Below are 17,976 nucleotides of genomic sequence, written 5' to 3'. Positions count from 1 at the left end.
ACCAAACTTGATGCCATTTTCCACAAGCTAATTTGTATGCAGTCCTGGTCAGAAAGCCTGCCACCCAGAATTCAGTATGGGAATTTGCCAGCAGGGAGAATGAATTTACTGTAGGGATAGAGAAGAATTTTGTGAGCTTGTGTGGTTAGTGGTGGGGGGAATTCAGAGAAGCATGCAGTGAAAAAAAAACCTAGTTGCTGGCTTCACCAGACAAGAATTTGGGAGAGTTGTACATGACTGGGGGGGAACATATTGTTGGATTTTTCTGTAGCACTAGAGTGGGGGTGGAGCAGTATGTGTGTGTGGAGGAAGAATACAAGACAGAAATAATTCTAAAGATCACCTTTTTTTGCTAGGCATTCAGGAATTTTCCCACTGGGGGATTTATGCCAAACATGTCTATGAAGGAACATTCAGAAGACTTGGATAATAAAATAACAGTTCTAAAGGAGGATTGCAGCAGCAGTGGATTTAAAGGGGGAAACAACATTTGGGATTCTGTCTGTGGCAAAATGTTCAAAGTTTGCCAAAGCCACATTTCCCTGTTTTTACTGGAGCTGTGTTTAGCTTGAATCCAGCAATCTGGATTCAAGAATAATAAACACAAATGGAGACAGTGAAAGAAATAATGACATTTGTTGAAGCAACATCAGCCAGAAGCAGTACAAATTTGTCAAGAAGTTAAAAAATGCTGGATATAGACAATATTATAAGGAAATCCGCATGAATATTGATATAGATTCACCTAAAGATAATTTCTACTGGAAGAGGACATTGGATGTATATACAAATATCAAGAATATCCAGGGTTATAATTCATTAAACTCTATGCTTCATGACTCAAGCCAGTCTCTAGTAACAGAAGCCAAAATGAGAGCTAATACCATCAGAGGATGAAGAATAGACTGGACCTCAAGGCCTGAGGCAGTCAAGCAGTGCCTGTGTTCCTACAGTAGTTGTTTTGGTTTTTAGCAAATAAAAAAGGTCCTGACCAAGCTGTGTGGTAGGAAGACTGAGTCAATGCTTTCAAAAGAGGCAAGTACTTTGAAGAACTATTCAGGTCTGTGACATTGAGAAGTCTACCCTGAGATTATTCAGATAGTACATATCCTGTGTTTACCCTGTTCACTGGTTTTGGTAACACAGACATATGTCCCTTCCTATCTAATGCTGTTGAGAACATAGCAGGAGTTAGTTCCAGAAAATCCACATATTACCAATTTTTATGATTATTTCATCTCTAACTAGCTTTGAAAGTTTATTTTAAGGGCTACAGCCTACTCACCCAGAAAGAAAAAAGTGTGAGTTTTCCCACTGAAATAAATGGCAGTAGAATAAGGCCCTAAACTGGCACTAATTAATTTTAAAGTCCTTAACAGTGCTTATTGAGCTATAGGCTGATAAGTCTCAGTTCTAACATGTCTTTACCATTGAACAATCCCGTCACTGGCCTTGCCCACTCCAGAAATTTTTCCCAACCTTTCCCATCATTTCTAACATTAGTTCTACTCCAGTGGTATTTGCAGCATTGAGGGTTAAGGCAAGGTAAATCACGAGCTGCCACTGGAATTTTTAACACTAAGTATCATTATGTTCACTTCAAAATTTCTCTCTGCCATTGTTAAAAATGCTCATGACATCAGTACCCATTTACACGGGGCCTTCCCAATAACACCAGTTTCAGAACTAGACAAATGTTAGTGACATTTTTTTTTTTTATAAAAATGTTTCTCAACTTGGCGGTCAACTACATCTTTTCTGCAATGGGCCCTCTAAGGTGGAACTCACTTCCCCATCCCTCTGAAATCTGTCTTATTTCATTCCTCCCAATTTAAAAAAAAATCTGAAATCTGAAATTCCTTCTTCCCTCCTCAAAAAACGTTTTTTTTTAGGAAGGCCACTATCACTTTGCTTCAATTACATTCCCTTCCAATTTCTCTCTTTCCTTCTTTAAACTAAATTAGTTTTTGTTTTGTTTCGGTTTTTTTTGTTTTGTTTTTATAAGCAAGCTAAATGAGTGAACAGCCCAGATGACCACCACAAAGCAGTGCCAACAGGAAGGGTTGTAGACCATTAGCAAACTTCCAGCAGAAGTGATGTGGAGGCTGGGTCTAATTCATGATAAAGCCACATTCTGTGGGGTTGGGGCTCTGGCTAGCTCAGATGGTCTTCCACATTTCCCCCCCGCAAGACAAGCATTGGTCGGATCTAGTAATAGGGTGCAAAGAAAGATTATTGTGCAGTATATTGTTCAATTGCTAGATATCTAGTTCTACAGGAGTTCCTGGAAAGGTCTGGTCACTATTTAACAAATGAAGCAAAACTAACATGCAAGATATATGGAGACTGGCTTTTGGTCACTGATATTTATTTTCCCCATTAAAAACCTCCTAAGTTAAAGACTGTTTGTGAATCTGTTTATATATCAAGACAGAGCGTCCTGAATTGCTACCACCATGTACACAAAGAGATTGTCATAGACACTGTGCAGTGCTCTTTTTTTAAGTGTGAGTTTAAAATATTCTAACTTTAGAGCTAGAACTCTAAAGAGTTAAGTACTATATCCTCACATACCCTCTGCTATTTCTGGCAGTGATACATATCTGTAATACAGCAAGGTGAATGACTCATATAATGAATAACATTCAATCTCTTTTTCTCTCTGGGAACTGCCTACTAAATGCTTGCAATTTTCTCAATGTGTTTGTTATTCAAAATTGTCTGTATAATTTCAGCAAATAATAATTGCACTGTAACTTATTTGTAAGCAATTTAGTGCAGGTATTCAAACTTTTAGCTCTTTGCTTTGGACACAGATGAGAGATGGTACATTTCTGTACTCTGATTTGATTAGTGTAACTCTTGACATTTGAATACCTATAATTACAAGCAAAACATATATATTTCCCATGATTATTTTCAACACATCTATTTCAGTGAAAATTCCTAACATTCCATTTGACCTCTAGAACCAGGAATGCGTGTGCGCCCCCTGAGAGCACTGGTGCGCCGCCTGACAGCCAGTGTTCCTGAGCAGGGGGAGCAGGCGAGAGTGCTGCTGCTCCCCTGAGAGCACTGGCTGGGGGGTGGAGGCGCCAGGAGATGCAGTCCCCCTGCGGCCGATTGCACTTACCTGGAAGTGCCAGCAGTACACCCCTGCCACTTGCAGGTCAGTGGGATTGGCCACAGTGGGACCTCCCCCATCGGCAGGATCAGTCGCAAGGGGACCCCCATCCCCCAGTCACTGACTGTCTGCTGGGGAAGCAAGTGCCCCCCTGACTTAGGAGGCATCAATTTCCCATGTCATAAAGAGTGTGAGCAGATTTGAAGTGGATTTCCTTACAAATTCAAAGGTATTTCTCAGCTGGCTTGCAGGTTGGCGCACGTTCTCTATAAACCTACTATGAAAAGTACAATTAGACACATACAATATGAGAGTATTTGCAGTGCACCTTTTATGCAGTATTGTGGCCAGCCCCTCACTAGTAAATCCCAGGTCATCTATTTTCTTCACAGATACAACTGCTTCCCAGGAAACTCCTCATTTCCAGTGATTACGACGCCCTGGTTCTCATTGGTGGCCTGTTCTTTCAGTATCAAGAACATTTTTAGAGCCATTTTTTCAATGTATTGCTTGTCCAGTTAAGCAATTTGGCATGCATATGTCCTGTTACATGTACAAATGCTACAATTGTGCATGTCCCAAATTCCTCAGTTGGGAGGGAGAGTTTTAGAACTTATTTGGAGAAAAACATTGTCTCTTCAGATGTACTGTACTGAATGAAAACCTGTTGACAGGTCTACCACAGAACTGTTGATCTACCACAGAAGTGTCACCAGCTTTGCTTGTTTCAGCTCTTGCTGTAGCTTAGTGGCTTTCCTACTTGATAACTAGTTAACACCAATGTATATAACAAAAGGCTTAATTACAAGGCTGAGTGATTATAGTATAAACAAAATGTATTTAATACATCTAAGTTTTAAAAGATTAACATTACCAAAGACATAGCAGTAGATGACGCAGTCATCAAGTTAAACTGTTAGCTATATGAACTAGCAGCAATATTATCAGAAATTGGGACTGTGGGGTAGTGACTTTCACTGTGAGACAACATAAGCCACACTTCAGAAAGTATTTTTAAACAGTTGCTTCATTGCTTCACTTGGAACAGAGGCATAAGCAGCGGAAGGCACGGGACCAATGAGGCTTAGACCCCGCCAAACACAGGGCAGCAGGTAGGGCTGCAGGGCAGCCTGGCCGCAGGCTCTGGGCTCCTACAGCCGGGGGGGACCACTCAGAATTGCAGCCATACAGGATCACAGCCTCAGCATGTAGATTACTGTCCAGCATGGCAGCCAGGCAAGTTTCAGTATCCTCTGTGAAGAGGAAGTGGCTTGCAGGGGCGCCAGATTGAGGCCCTCACAGTGCGGGGGGTGAAGTGGGGCAGAGGCAGGGGCGAGTGGGGGCCTCAGGCTGGGTCATGGGACACTTGGAGCACAGGCAGCTTGTCCAGGCATGTGGGGGATTCCCACTGCTATGTGCACCCTGGGGGAGGCAAGGGGGACATGTGACCCCTGATCTGTGTGTGAAGCAGAGGTGGGCTGCTGCTGTGGGCTGCACTCTGTGCCCTGCTGCTGCTGCCTTGAGGGCCAAGCAATGCCATGTGCATCCCGCTACTGGGCTCTGCACCCCACATGTGGCAGGCACATTGCGTCATACCACTCCTGGGCAGCAGCAGTTGGGAGCAGAGCACAGCCCACAGCAGGATGCACACAACAGCAGGAGGACCCCTCCCTCCGACCCTGGATGAGACATCTGGACTCTGAGTGTCCCATGACCCGCCTTGGCCCTAGGACCCCATTCACCCCAGCCTTTGCCCCACACTCTCCTTCCCTTACTGTGGGGACCTTGATCTGCACCCCACACCCCTTTCCCAAACAGACTTACCTGCGGGGGGGGAGGGAGGATGGGAGGGTCTATGCGTGTGCATGCCTGCAAGCATGCATGTTGAGCCCCCCCCCCCAATAATATCCTATGGACAGAGGACTAGACTTTTAAGGTAGGGTTGGAACATTGTTGAAGCCATGGCAGTCAAGGAAATGTGAGGAGCCAGGACTTTTTTGATAATATATTTTATTGGACCAGCTGTACAGTTGGCAGCAATGTTAGACAAGCTTTTTGGACGCCAAGTGCCCTTTTTCAGGTCATCTTGCTAGGTTTTTAGAAGTTACTTAAAGATTCAGACAGGGCTCTAGTGGGATTTTCAAAAGTACCTGGTGCCTAAGTCCCAATTAGGCATTAGGCATATGGATGTTTTAGAGAAAAGACCACTTACAGGTCTATCTACATCTTAAGGGAACTCAAAAAATTGGACAATAATTACTATTTCATACACATGGGCCATCTGCCTTTGGAAGAATGCTTGGCTTTTTGTGGAGGAAGAGGGAGGAGGAGAAGGGTCACAAACTAATTTATCTGTAAATTAGCATTACAAAGGATTAAAGGGTTTTCAACATTACAACCTAATTTGTAGAAGCTTAAAACTAAAAGTCTAGAGCACTGGGCTGCGATTTGAGAGGTGGGTTGTGCTCTTGGTTCTGATACTGACCTTCTGAATAACCTTGAATAAGCCACTTAAACCTCTGTATGCCTCACCTTGAAAATGAGGATAAAATGCTGACCTCCTCTGTAATACACTTTGAGATAGACCCATGAAAAGCACTGTACAAAAACCAGGTGGGTAATATTATTTTAAACAGTTCAGTGTTAAGCAGAATTTTCTGGATGCTACATTAGCTTGTGAGTTCAGAAAAATAAGTGACATTTTTAGAACAGATCTAGAGTATGGGGTCTGTGGAAGAAATCAAATTTCACGTTGTGGTTGAATCAGAACTGACAGAGCCAGCTTTTCTTTATTGAGGGCTATGCTGTGATCACAGGGAGAATCCCATACAGCAAGGGGAATCACTCACTTGTCTGTTCAAAGGAATCCTCCCCCTCCCTCAGTTTCTAAGCATTTTTATACTTAAGACAGATAAAGAGAAAAAAAATACGACCTTGAAGAAACTAAAACAAACTTACTTAATTGGACATCTGTGCCCAGAGTAATAATGCAGGAATTATTTTTTACCTCAAAACATATAACTGAAATAAGCAGCATTAGCATTTCTGGTCTCTGTCTGTTTTTTTCTAGTTTGAGAGGCCAAAGCCTGACTAAATTTACTTCAGGTCTGTAGCAAAGAAATGATGAGACCAGAAATTATTTTTTCCAAAGTAAAGAAAAAAAAATAACTTAGTCTGAAATTGGCAGTTTGCACCTGGCAGGCAGGAGGAACACACAAAGCAGGTTCCCTCCTCACAGAGCCTATCAGACAGTCTCCATACACAGGATCTCCAGCTAGGTGTGCTTGAGGAAAAACTAAACCGTACAAAGCAATGCAAAGGAAAACAGATAGATGAGAAAATGGCCTAGAGGTAATGGAATTTTTAAGAAGTGGCAGAAAGCACTTTTTGCTGTTGAAAGACAACTGAATCTTTGGGATAATGGCAAATCAAGACATTTTACAAAAATATTACAGCTTAAGTAGTCACAGGCACAGCTGCTTGATGCTTAGAGAGGAAAGCAGAAAGAACTATCGCAAAAAGTACTATTAAAATCACTGTATAGTAATCTTTTTCCCTGTTATTTGGTAAGGTCCTGCACAGGAACTGCAGGACATGAAGCACGGAAAATTCATATCTTAACTGATAAGACTGGCACAGATTGTGAGTACCACAGAAAAATGTTGATGGGCAGTACCACAGAACATTTTTTTTTTTTTTTTTTTTTTTAGAGTTGTTGCTGTGTGAGGGACAAAACAGGCTTCATTTTATTTATCAGACAAGTATACCACATTGTAGTTCTCCAATTCTCTCACTGTTCCTCAAGTAGAATTCTCAAGGTCTTCCTCTGCATTTGTCTTTTTCTAGTACGATCTTCCTTAAAGCCTATCGTCTCATCAACAGGCCAAGTTCTAGAGCTGCTCACTTGGTGGAAAACAGTACTTTATGCCTTTTTATAATCTATTATTAACAATAACCAGAACATTTCTAATACATACAAGCAGCTTTAACTAGTACACATAGGAGAGGTCACAGCTTGAATGATCTGGGGAATATGAGATCCAAATCTAGTTTGGCTTTGTTTGGAATCAGAAGTCTGCTTCAGATGTCTCCCTATTTATCAGGTTCCTTTAAATTAGCATTAAAATGTTACTCTCCTCAGCTTATGTCTAAGCAAGCTGATTCAGGAGTGCCAAATATGTGTTTATTTGACCTACAATTGAGGACATTTCAAAGGAAATGTTCTGAGGAGAGGAATAAAGCTTACAGGTCCAGGAAAGTGAATGAGTCTGCTGTTTAAAAGGGTCTCCAATTTATTTTTATTTCTGTTCAAGACCATTCTTTCTACTTCACTTTCCGTTTCTTCTCTTCAGTTTGGCCCCTTCAATTTCCATCTTACGGAAAGATGTGCCACAGATGAGAGACCCTCCTTTCCAGTATCTCTCAATTTTCAATAAACATTAAGTAATTCATTTCCTGATTTTCATCAATTTTTTTCTTTTGCACCATGCTTGGAGCAGAGATAAATTCTTCATCTTTTAAATGAAAGAACAGGGGCAGAGTTACAGTATTACTAGTTTTCACCACCACTATAAGCTTCTATTGTGCCTAAGAACACTTCACATATTCCAGGACTGAGGTAATGAAGTGCTTACAATCTCAATTACCTTCCCTTTCCACAAATTTCTCTTGAAGTCAGAGTTCATCTTCCTCCAAATGTGATCTGTAACCACCTTAGGGGTAACAGGCTAAGAAACCAAATTTTAGAGAGAGGAGGAAACCAGCACTAAAATGACAATAAGCAGAGAGACTTCAAAGTTTGCTTAGGCATGCTTGCATAAATCAGGAAAAAATCAGTTTCTGACACCTGTCAGAGAAAACTGCAACACAACAGGTTTCCCAGAGGACATGAACCCATGGGGCACATCTGCAAGGCTTAGCGGGATTTTTTAGACCTAACTTTTTCATGTGATGGTGTCTCTAAAACATTGATATCATGTCCACAGAGCCGTCCCCTGCATAGGGTGAATTGTGGTGACTGCTTTGGGGGGCCCCGCAGAGCCAGGCAGAAAGGCTGCAGCTTCTCCCGCAGGGCCCACTTGGAGCCGGCAGCTAAGCCCCGTGAAACGGAAAAAGCATCCGGCCACTCATCACCTCCCCTCCCCCCCGTGTGCCCCTGGCTTTGCGTCCTCTGAAGAGCGACTCACCTGGGGCGTGCAGGATCTGCTTGGCTCCAGACACCAAATTTCATTGCTATGGTATTGCCATGCCCTGCCTTTTCAGGGGTCCCATGGCACAGATTGATTTGCCCCAGGCCCCGCACCCCCCTAGGGTCAGCTCTACATGTCCAATATGACAAAATAGCCCACTTTAGACATCAACTCCTGCCAAATAATGCAGAAACATGACAAATACAAGTGCACTTTAGGTAATATTTGGAGGATGTATTTCTTCCACTTCATGTTTTAGGCACCTACATTTGCAGCACTCTAGTTTGGGAAGCTCTAGCAAGTTATACATACCATTGTATCCAAGGGGGTATTAGATAACTCTTTTCTGCATGAATCATCAGGGAACCAGGTCTACTGAAGAAACAAATATAAATGTAATAGCTTGCTGATGTAACATGTTCCAGAAGTAGACACCAATCCACACCCACACACACACACACACGGTGCTCTACAAGAAGGCCAAAATGGTTAAGGGAAACAGAAGGAGAAAGGGAAATAAAAGAAAAGTTGACAACAGAAGTTTACGAAACAACAGGGACCCTCTTCTAAAGTGGCCATTGAGAAGATTTTGAAAAATAGAAGTGCTGTGGAAAAAATCCATTTTTTAAAAAAAGACCAAATTTCAGTTTGTTGTGTGTGAAAAATTTAAAACGTGTCCTATTGCTACCATTTGGTTCCTATTTGTCCATTCTAATATTTTCCCCATAACCATTTGCAAAGGCAGCATTTATATTTACATTCACAAAGCGGTGATTTTTTTAATGTATATAAATTTTGGAGTTAGATACCCAACTGTTAAAAACTGACCTGCAAATGTTAGCTTGCATTCACTATATGCACAATTCAGAAGTAAATTTAGAATCCTACTTCTTACAGCTGATTCTTGAGGGTTCTGAGTTCCACCTGCATGTCAAGTCACTAGTCAGTTCAAAAGGTCAAAACCACTAAATTTAAATTGTATATATTAAAAAAAAGAGGGTTATCTACCAACACAAAAAACATTTACAGGTTCCAGTGGTAGTTTTGCACACTCATATGGAGGGTCCATGCATTAATGAGCAGTCTTTATGCATGCAATTAAGTCCCTTGTTTTAAAATAGGTCATCCTTCACACTGACCTCATTTACACAGTATAAAAGATACATTAGGATGCCCAGAATGATTAGGAAATACAAAATGCATGTGAATGGTCAGGCAATGGTTTAAAGGCTTGCCACAATGATAACAAAAGGTTCTCTGAGAAACCCCATCCAAGTCTTTCACAGCCATGATCCTTGCCAACCAGCCACAGGTGTACACCACAGGAGCAGGTGGAAAAATGCAACCTATGGAGGGAGGGTGTACAATGACAGTTGTGTCTCCATAATACATTCTCCCCCAAGGTATTCTTGTGCATCTGTTACTCATTTAACTAATGAATTTGCATCACCAGTATTTTGAGAGATTTCACTAGATGAGCATTTTTTACTGTGTCATTATGTGAAGGGCTGCAAGGGGGCATGAGAAGGATAGGAGTGAACACTGGAAGGAGCTAATCTGTGATCTGAGAAGTACATTAAATGTTAAGAAAGGACTCCTTTTCCCTTGCATTACATTTGGACCCAAAAAGGAAATATCCTCACATGCTGAGATAATCAAATCTGTGTTTGTTAGTATACATGTATACACAAACAGCCTGCTGTGCTGCTACTAAAGGAATATCATTTGTCTATAGAATTGGATCACTGTAATACTGTCCCTTAATTAACACAAATCAAAACCTGTTTTTTGCATAGGTTGAGCAAATAAACCCCTTTCCAGAGGCAGCTTTTCTCTCTTGGGGAGGTTCAGATCCAGATATCAGTTGTCAGGCCCCTGTATATGGATCCATATACAAAACCACATTTGAGGTATACCAGATATAGATCTGGGCCTGAACTATGTATGTTTGGGTCCTCCTTCATTTGATGTGTCCTGGCTTTATCTACTGGCCCAGGCCAAAGAAAATGAAGTGCGAGTGACTCTCAAGACTAAGGTTTTTGAAGTGCATCTGTTCAGAGTATTTACCAGACTGTCATAAACAATGTTTATGCTGGCTATGAGAAAACTGACTCTCCTAGGATATTTTCAGACCTAGTTGCAAGCAATACACAATACTTTTGTTCTCCCCCTTCCCTTTTGGGCCATATGTTAGGAGATGTCTCAAGCTGTATCTTCCCTCCACTGTGCCAAATACTGACAAGTGAACAGCCACCAGAACTGCTGTGTTATATCATAGGAACAGTCCCAAAGCTGCACTCCAAATGGCTAGAAAGGAAACATCCTGGTGTTAATTAATAACAGTATTTAGAAAAAGGAAAAGTAAACATTATCTAATGTATGTCTCTATCATTTGCCAAAACACTTACTACTTGCTCCATTCATTTTGCTAATTAAACCCCCACTGTTGAGCCACTGCTGTCAACTGGCGCAATTACTGTTGAGACATATATGCAGGTCAGATATTTTGTTCAGATGTGTAAGTTTTATATATTTTTAAGCCACACACCATAAACTGCTTGCCTAGAAGCTGATTTTCCCTCACAGCTGAGAAATATCACATTCCAATTCTTTGTACCATCTAACACTTTAATCTTATGCAGTGAAATCCTAATTACAATAGCCTCCCTTCCAACTTTCCAACATGCAAAAAATTCGCTTGTTTATAGCTCACCATTAATGAGTTTCCTGAAAAAAATTATATTCTTCTACATTCAATAAATTCATTTAAAGGGCAGAAACCCAGCTGGTGTAAATCAGCAGAGCTGTACTGATTTCAAAAGCACTCTGTCAGTCATTCCCACCAACTGAGGATCAAGCAGTAGATTTTAAATGTGTGTCCTTTTTTGCTCCCTACCTCCATAACATTCCAGATGGGAACAAATAAACCATTCTGCTATCATAAAGATATCATCACGAAAGCACTTACAAGCTTCACGCTGCTATACTAAACCTTTCCTTTTACTCTTCCAGAAACTTGCAACCCAGCTTTAAAAAAAAAAAAGTCAAGTTATGCACAAGATCATAAAAAAAATACAACAAAACTAGACAGCACCAGCAGCTTGAGTGAAATATAAACAAGGAGGTTTGGAGTTTTATTACCAGCCTGGAGGATGGTTTCTTATTTGATTTATCCTTTAAAAAAGAGAGAGGGAGAGAGAGAAGAAAGAAAAGCTGAACAAATTAGAGTTTTGTTGTTATTGGTAGTTTAATGACTTCCTCTTTCAGTGGTCTTTGACTGCTTTCCAGTGGCTCCCCTCCTGGGTCCATTTTTGAGGCACGTTGAGCTTGGCCTAATGCCAGTGTGACAATCAACATCTGAGCAGTCTCTTCTGTCAGAGATTATTTCTTGCTTTTCTTTGTTTTATTGGTGGGTGGGTGGAAAATAGGGGTGATTTCTAAACTGAAACAGGATGTCCTGCTGGTGTCCCAGGCTGTGAAAGGCTCTGTTTCATCACCTGTGCAGGCAATGCAAGATGGCTTAAATTAATCCAGTGAGACTAGGCTGCAGATCTCTTCTTTGCCTTTTTCTTTTTCTTTAAGACTCAAAAACCTCAGAGGGATGCCACCTTAACCGGCAGCACAGAGGAGGTAGTGACTGAGAACAATAAATTGAGGAGAAACTATCATGTTAAAACATGTATTATAAAATGTATATTACTTGCATATAAATCTTTTAAATTAGTCTGCACATATGTGTGCACACACACACACACAATATACGTGCATAGACTGCATATGTACAAATGAATTCACTGTAAGACTAGATAAAATAGTGTACAAATTGGTATCAACTTCATGGCATTGTTAACATTTTTATGTCATTATACAATAAATAGCATGCTAGTAGAATTAAAATCAAACAACATTTTGTTTAGCAGTATTTGGGTTGACAGTGGTATTTACTGAAATCCAGCATGAAATAAAATTGTATATTTATATATAGATTGAATGTGTGTACATGCATTTGTGGGGAGCAACTATTTATATGCATGGACCAACCATTTCTTTTTAGTACATAAAAATAGTGCTGAAATACTGCATTAAAAATCCTACATATGAAAATATCAACCACTTTCTATTACTTAGTGTTTAAAACTAAAAGGGTTTTGTTTGTCTGTTTTTCCAGAGGTAACATGTTTTAGCTCAACAAGTTACAATTGCTTTTTAAATACTGGTGTCCTGGGTTTTGTCACATGTATCCTTCCAAGTTTTCATCCCAGCCATGAAGGCCGCTGACAGACGTACCCCCCACGCTGAAAAACACACTTTACTGAAAGAGTAAGCATGTCAGTTTGACTCAGCTCCCCAGCATCTGCATAAATCAGGCGCTTCAGCAAGGCTTTTTGGCACTTTTATCTAATAGCTGGTTCAATTAGCTATTAGCTAAAAGCACCAAAAAGCCCCTCTGAAGCATGTAGTCTATACAGACGTTGGGCAATCAGGTCCAACTAACGTGATGTTTCTTCTGGGCGTGCAGGGGCATGAGGAGCTGAAAGTAAAGCATTGTCTGGTATTTTTTTCCACATCTGTAAACAGCCAAACTGATTTTCTTAATTTTGCCCTTTTGCGGTATGCATGAAGACAGTTTCACAGTGTCATCCCTAATTATCTCTCATCTCTATGGTATTTATGTGGCCACCATTATCTCGTATTTGAACTGTCTATATTGTATTCATTGCCACAACAACTGCGTAAGGCAAAGCACTGTGCTGTAATCCTGTTTTAGCAGGTAAGAACTGAGGCTCAGGTAGAGAGTAAAGAACTTGCTCAACATCACATGTGTTCCTTCGATAGTACAGAAGGAAACTGAACTCATGAATCCCAAACCAATATCCTCCACTCTGGACCATCTTTCCTCTTAGATGTACAACTTGTAGGCAGCAACACATGAAGAATTATAAACCAGAGGATTGCCTATTTATTATTCATTTGTTAAAGTCTAATTGCATTGAGTCAGGGGGTTGATGGTAGTAAACAATATGACAAATCACATATACTGTTACATGAAATGCTAGTCCAAATTTTAAGAGAGATTTGATTTCCAAGACTGATTGTTAGTTTAACAGTGTCCATGATCAAAAGGCCTTTTGAAGTCTTAGTCTATGTGTTCACTGCAGTGGCATCAGATTGTTTCTTTTGTAAAGGACAGAGGAAGACTGACTGCATTTACAGTAGCATCCAGAATTCAGATACCCTTTTTAAAGTAACATGGCAGAGATATTAGGTTGAGAATAAAAAAAATAACCACCAAAAGTGGTGTATTATGGAATCTTTCCTTACAGAAGTCTGCAATTAGTTTATGCTAGCACAGTCTTTTTCTACCTCCCTACTCTCAAGTCCCTGAAAAGAACAGATAAGGTTAATTTAGCTCTCTAGTTTTAATGGGTCATCTTTGGCCACAGTATATGTGAGCTGAGTACAGCCCAACAGCAAAGCACACATTCATTCCACTTCTTGAACGTTGTTTAATTCAACAAGATATGGGCCACTTTTCTGTTTGACATCTGCTTATATTTTAGGAAATGGATCTTTCCCCTGAAAATAATTGTTGGGGGTTTTATTACTAGCAATGTCTGCAAAAAATGCCACAGTATATGTTGTAGGAACAACAATATGGATTATTCACTATTCATCATTTCCCTGTTTACAGAGTTTCAGCAATGCACTTGGTAGTGGTCAGCAGATACGAACTTAGCCATGCAATGCTAGTTCTTTTTGTTCTCAGCTACTCCATCACCTGAGAGGCAGCTAAGATACATTAAATACTTCACTGATGATTTTTAGTTTTTAAAACGTGTAACTTTTGCAGTTGATATGGAGATGTTATTCAATTGTTAGGGACCTACTGAAATCACAATTTCGTGTTTTTTGCAGAAAATTCAAAATCAGTCAAGCTCCTTGAAAAATGGTGGTCTCACTAAAAACAAACAAACAAGGAAACAAAAATAAACTTACCAGCAAGCAGAGAAAAGGGTAGGAAGCCATGTAGTCCTGAGGCACAGGGGGGAGAGGTTGGGGGAAAGGGAATAATTCAGAGCTGAACCTGCAATACAGGCTCAGGATAAGAGCTAGACTGGGGCCAGACAGGGAAGCAAGAGGAATCTGGCACTGTCTTTTAAAACATCCCACTGGAGAAACTTGATCACTCAAAGTTAATGGAATACCTGAACCAAAATATGCCAAATACTAACAGTTTTCCATGTGCCAACAAGGTTCACCAACACTATCTCCCTGCAGTGATTCTTTGCATGTACAGCTCACAAAGCTGTATTGGCAGAATATGAAACCTTCTCCACTGTGGCCGATGAAGCCACTGACCCTCAAGATAACTACTTGCTGCACATTTTATTTCTACTTGACAGCTAGACAGACCAGGACCTGCCTGCATTTCAAACAGAGCCAGTCCAACTCACTTCTGTCAATTTTTCTACCATGTCTCAGGCCACAGTGAAGTCAGTTATTAACTATGACTTAGAATTTGACAAGATCTCAGCATTTCTGTCCAACAAAGCCATATACACATGCAAAGCTTTCTCTGCTGTGCTTTAAGGAATGCTGGTCAGTGCAGTCTCTCTCACCTGCAATGTGCACATTCTGACTTTAGTAAGTGATATCTGGTACATACGCTTCCTTTACATGGATAGCGTGGTGTCCTCCTTCTAGAAAGCCTTCAAGCAGTCCAGGCCATAAGGTCTGGTATAGGGAGTCTTGTGGCAGTCAGAGGGAACTTGCATGTCAATGTGTCACTGCCACTGAAGCCTGTGCTCACAAGGAATTTCTGGTTCAACGTGGCTCGTTACCATTCTAAGCATATGCAGTACTACCAGCAGTCTATGACCGAAAAGCTGGAAATCACACCCAGCACACAGGGCATTCTTAAGCGTCATGATATCTTAAGATGGGGTAACATTCGAGACCAAGTGACATTCGTGGCTGAAAATACCACCTGGTTCATGGAGCTTCTACCATGGTTTGAAGGCTGGTAGGCTGTGATCCACTATGCACACAACAAGTTGATGGATTTGATAAGTTGGGCTGAAGACAGGGCATCACAAGAACTGTCAAGCTATCCTTATGAAAAGCAGTGGAGAACGGATCTGTTACAGATAATACCTGTGAATCTGAACCAGTCCTGCAGGTACAACCCTGTCACTGCCACCACTGTTCAGACAACTGACTGCCTTCTTCCTTAGCAGTGTTTTCATTTTGGACCCCCAACCAGGTGCTTGTTCTGAGTTGTAACCCTCAGCTACTGAAATCAATCCTTGGATGGCAGAAAGAGCATGACAAGGAACACACTGATAACATGAACTTTGTCAAAGACTGCTGGATGCTTGTGCCTCTGCCTGTGCCTTTGGGACTCTATCTGCGATTGGTTTCCACATCTCTACACCCTGGCAAGACATTGTCTCACCATTCCAACAAACTCAGTGGATACTAAGCATGCCATCTGAGTATATGGACAACTGTTCACCCCACAAAGACAGAGAATGTCTGTAGCTACTGCCGCTGGATGTTTAAGAACTAGTGTTTAAGAGCTAATATGACTTGCCTGTCTCAAGGTTAGCACTGAGTAAACTCCTTTTTACGACATCCTTTAATAAAGTGTATAATGATGGTATTAACTGCAAATCATGTTGTGTACAGTGCGATTGCCAGAGCCCCTTGACCAGAGGCATAGTGGGGGGAGGTCCTTGATCAGCCCATGAAAATGGCAGCTAGCCCCATGAACTCCCCACAAAATTGGCTGCCTGGCTGCTCAAGTTAAGTAGACCCCTAACAATTGTGAATGGGAAAAAACGGTGAGCCACTCAACTGGCAATGAAGGGTCCACAAGTCCCTCAATTAAGCTATGGGCTATGCTATAAAGAATTTTGAAACTCTAATTGTACAGGTTTCTGAAAACTACAGAAGGCTCAAAGGTTGTTGGCAGCCTCACATACTGGGACAAGCATCTGACCCAGAGAACGTCAAAATTCTAATAGGTACCACAGGAATGAGGAACTACTGAATGTCTCTGGATTTTCAAATAGTAGTGAGATTGCCAAATATAGCCACTAGGTTCTTAAAAATATATTGTCAAGTAAGCACCAAAATCACAACTTTTGTTGATTTTCCAAGGTCTAAAGTTGTGATTTTGGTGCTTACTTGACAATATATTTTTAAGAACCTAGTAGCTATATTTGGCAATCTCTCCACTATAAGGGTTTTGCCTATCAGTAGTTAATATTAAGTATGCAACTTAAAATATATCTGCTCCTTCTACTGGCAATACTGATGAGGATTTCAACAGATGCAGAGAATATTTGCCATCTCTTCTCAATCAATGTAGTATGCTCTCCTTAGAAGCACAGGGTGTAAATCCAGATTTACTTTCCTCTAGCATAGGAAAAATCCAACCATTTAGGAATGCTAGGTATAGAGTCCTGTGTGCACATTTGCACATGCCTATGTTAAGCTTACTGAGCAGGAAATAGCTCCTGAAAATGAAAGAATGAAAAATGGGGAAAAAAGGCTCCAGAGGCATGGGGGAATGTTACATATGTTGTTCACCTACCCTGGGATACAAAATATATACTATTTACTTCCGGTTATCAAACCATGTAATGGGTTGGGATCAATAAGCATTTACTGGCCCTGTGTTTATATACAATGTAATGAATCCAAAGATGATTTACGATTATGTTGCCAACTCTGGAACTGAACACTACTTCTTTTTTCTGGAGGATTGTTATATTTAATTTAATTAAAATCTATTGTGCACACCTCTGTTTGCATCAGTGTTTAAGCCAACTTAAATAATTTGTTTAGAAATGCAAAGTAATGATGCACAAACACAACCAGAAATTGGTCAAGCTTGTGTTCTTAAGAAAAAAAAAAAATAGGCAAAATGGCCAGCCAAAGTTTGTCTGCAAAAAAATAACTGCAACGTAGAAAGTAGGCATATGCACCAGTTTCATATTGCCTTGTGGGAAAAAAAACTACAGAAGGGAAACAATTATTCATGTAACTCACACAGTCTATCAACAGTCCTTTCCCAAATGATTTGTACACTCACATAGGTGCAAGCCATAACAGTAACCAGCTTGAAAATTTGGCATTCTAAGTCCACAAAAGAATTCAGTCGCAAAGGTCTGCATTGATCACCAAGACTTCTTCTGCCTGCGACAAGTGTTCCCTGTCTTTCCAAGGCCTTTCCATTAGGCCCAATGGCCAGACATACATGCGATTCTGCCCACATGAATGCAAACCACAGGTAACATTGTTTTAATTAAGGGGTTTTGCCTGCAAATAGCGGGAGGGAAACACTTCACTATACGCAGCTCACAAAGAAAGCAGAAGCATTAGCAAAAACCTAGTTCCGTGGCTGAATACACTAAAACTGTAAAATGGAAATAAGAAACACTGACATTCATTCCTTTTTTTTTAATGAATAATGTTTTAAAACAACTGCCTTCAGACCTAGATGACCGGAGAGGGGAAAACAGGGCTCTGTTCTTAGTGTTTTGTACAATTCTCTTGCTGAAGTGTTGTATGAACCTGGACAAAAGTATTTCTCTGTGTGCAAAGAAAGACTGAGTTTGGTCTTGCTGCTCTGTGCTGAAAATGGAAGAGGGTGGC

The 17,976-nt window shown here is 40.7% G+C and overlaps 1 long non-coding RNA gene across 1 annotated transcript; it reads left to right on the top strand.

Annotated features, from left to right (window-relative positions):
* Positions 1-5,062: 5,062 nt before the first annotated feature.
* Positions 5,063-17,121, top strand: LOC109323744. The gene is made up of 3 exons (XR_002104736.1): positions 5,063-5,076; positions 8,221-8,224; positions 16,870-17,121. It is a non-coding gene; the product is annotated as an uncharacterized LOC109323744 (long non-coding RNA).
* Positions 17,122-17,976: the final 855 nt, after the last annotated feature.

This window comes from Crocodylus porosus, unplaced genomic scaffold (assembly GCF_001723895.1).
Source record: "Crocodylus porosus isolate Cpor-Errol unplaced genomic scaffold, CroPor_comp1, whole genome shotgun sequence".
NCBI lineage: Eukaryota > Metazoa > Chordata > Crocodylia > Crocodylidae > Crocodylus > Crocodylus porosus.
This window is presented reverse-complemented; position numbering and strand designations above follow the sequence as displayed.